General features: G+C 43.0%; 1 protein-coding gene across 1 annotated transcript in view; it reads right to left on the bottom strand.

The window, feature by feature from the left end:
- LOC119304248 (probable metal-nicotianamine transporter YSL9) overlaps nt 1-2,617 on the bottom strand; it is a 17,412-nt gene that overhangs the window by 3,831 nt on the left and 10,964 nt on the right. The window lies entirely within an intron of this gene.

Genomic DNA, 2,617 nt, shown 5'->3' with positions numbered 1-2,617 from the left:
TCGCTGGTTCTAGCATGCAGATCATGTAGCTACATGTTTTACGGCTTAGCTTAGGTTTTGGTTGTTGATCGTCTCGGCTCCGGCGAGGGCGATGCTGGTGAAGAATAAGAAAGCTTCAGATCCTTTCAAGACATGGCATACTGCTCTTTGGTGAGCGGTGAATCTGGGTGCTAGTTTGTTCAAGTGAGGATGGTGTGGCGGCGGTGGCATCCCTATAGCGGACTTGTGTTCTCGGGCTTTGCCGTTAAGACGACATTCTCTCTAACATTGGCACGGAGCACAAGAGGTTGTTAAGAAGCGGGTACCGACGGTGTTCTCCATCGGCGGCGGCTGGAAGATGATGGATTCGTGGTTGAAGGTTGGTTGGTCAAGTTTCCTCCTTCGACGTCGTCACACAGAGGTGTCAGATCTGGAGTTCGATGGCATGTCCAGGGTGCTGCCCCAGCCAGATTGTTTCAACGGTAATGGTTTAAGTGAGCATGAATCTCACAAAAAATGTTTTTAACTTCAAACAAAATGAAGAGACTGTTGCATGATTTATTTTTGTCTCCACCACGTGCATTGAATAGAACACGGCGGGGATGCATACATGAGTTTAGACAATATTGTGTGTGCAAAAGTTTGCAGCAAAAAATTATAAGGATCTTGTCCCTCTTTTCAACATCAACAGAAGAACAGTGTGTTTAATAAAAAGATCTGCATGAACAGATCGGAGACTGAACAAAAGGAAAACACTGTACAGAGATCTACGGTCTCAAGAACCTAAACCTGAAAAAAGAGAATATATAGAACCATGTATACATACTGGCAATCTATCTGAGTTCATGAGGGTGCGTGACTTTTTAGGTAAAAAGAAACCCCTTCCTTCCTAGGCGACAGGGAGGAATGTTGAGTATAAATGTATTGTCGAGTCTCTTTCATCATATCAGTCTTTTGATTGCATTGGGTAGAGCATGCACTTCTACATGGTATCAGAGTCAAGAGGCCTTCAGTTCAAAACTTACCTGGCGCAATTAAAATTGCAGCCCACTTTTGGTCCACGTTTAGGCCTGAGGGAGCTACACGTAAGGAGGAGTGTTAACATATAAATACATTGACTAGTTTTTTTCCATCAGATCGCATTGGCTTGGTCAGGAGAAGCCCTGTCGGCCTTGCTGGTTAGGATCCTAGCGCGGGACAGTGTCGCTGGGCAAGGGCACCGCATGGTGGCGTGACCAAGCACCCTCCAACGATTGCACACAGGCTCCTCAAGTGGCATCAGGGCCGGTCCTGAGATTTTGGGGGCCCGGGGCGAACTAAAAATTGGGGGCCCTTAATATATATACACTCATTGTAATATATGTATATCTATGTATATTTTTTTTCTCAAAAATGTATATATAAATTAGTACCAGTAACACTTAAATGCATCCAAAATCAGTATATGCATGAAATAATTTATACATATTACCTTGAAATTTCTTCTAACATTCCTCGATGCAAAGTCACATATGATGGGGTCGATGTTAATCCCATCCAATAATTTCTTCTCGATGCATAATGTAGCCAAGCCATTTAATCTCTCTTGAGTTATTGTTGACCTCAAATAATTCTTCAATAATTTAACTTTGAAAAGCTTCTTTCGGCCGATGCGACCGTCACAAGCACAGTAAGTAAGATGTGATAGACAATGGAGATATTGGGATAACAATCAACTTCTCTGGCATGCCCGAAAATCTCCATAGCAGACATTACACCATCTGACAAAGTGAATCCTATAATCATCAATTCAGAAATAAGATTGTTTTTTTAGGGAAAAAGCAGGTGTACTGCTATTGCATTCAGAAATAAGATTGTATACCTCAACATTAGATGAACCATTAAGAGAAAGTTTCTGCAAATTTTATGCAACATTCTTCAAGTTCATTGTCACTTAATGACATCAGGTTGCCCGATAAAAATCTGAATATATCTTTAAACACCATGAATTATTTGAATCTATCATTCAAATAAGTGATCGCTGTATCAGTCAAAAACATTAAAATATTTCCTCTTACTGGAGGACGTCATAATAACACACACAATGCTGAAAACAAAACAATTTGTTCTATCAGTTATTGAACAGTGCCGGCTATGCATCAAAGGAATTTTTTTTGTATCAATATTATATGAATATATCGCAATACCTGACGGAGTGCTGATCAAACTTCAGTGCGTGTGTGTATACAATACACAGGGGGTCTGCACAGCGCCTAGAGTCTGCAGACGATTGAGGGAGAACAATTGAGCAAATGCCAAACAGGGCCCGGAATTGAAATCAGCGGCGAACATACACAAATTAGGAAGGATATTACCATGGGGTTGGGGGCGGCGAGGCGGCCAGGCGGGAGTGCGTGCGTGTGTGCACGGCGGCGTCGGCGGCCTGCAGCTAGGCTGGGACCCGGGAATCGTTGCGTGATCGACCCTACCTGATGGAATGGTCAAACAGAATAGGAAGGAAATCACCCGTGCAGCTAATTGATCGCTCTTTTTTTTACGTTAAAGGAAATTCCGCTGATCTTTCTATCAAACACTCGATCGTTGGGATCGGGAGATCGAGCTGCTGCTCCCTAGCGCGCGTCTGCCTACTATGGGCCAT

This window comes from Triticum dicoccoides, chromosome 5A (genome assembly GCF_002162155.2).
Source record: "Triticum dicoccoides isolate Atlit2015 ecotype Zavitan chromosome 5A, WEW_v2.0, whole genome shotgun sequence".
In the NCBI taxonomy this organism is placed as follows: domain Eukaryota; kingdom Viridiplantae; phylum Streptophyta; class Magnoliopsida; order Poales; family Poaceae; genus Triticum; species Triticum dicoccoides.
Note: the sequence above shows the minus strand (reverse complement) of the source record. Positions and strands in the feature narration are given on the sequence as shown.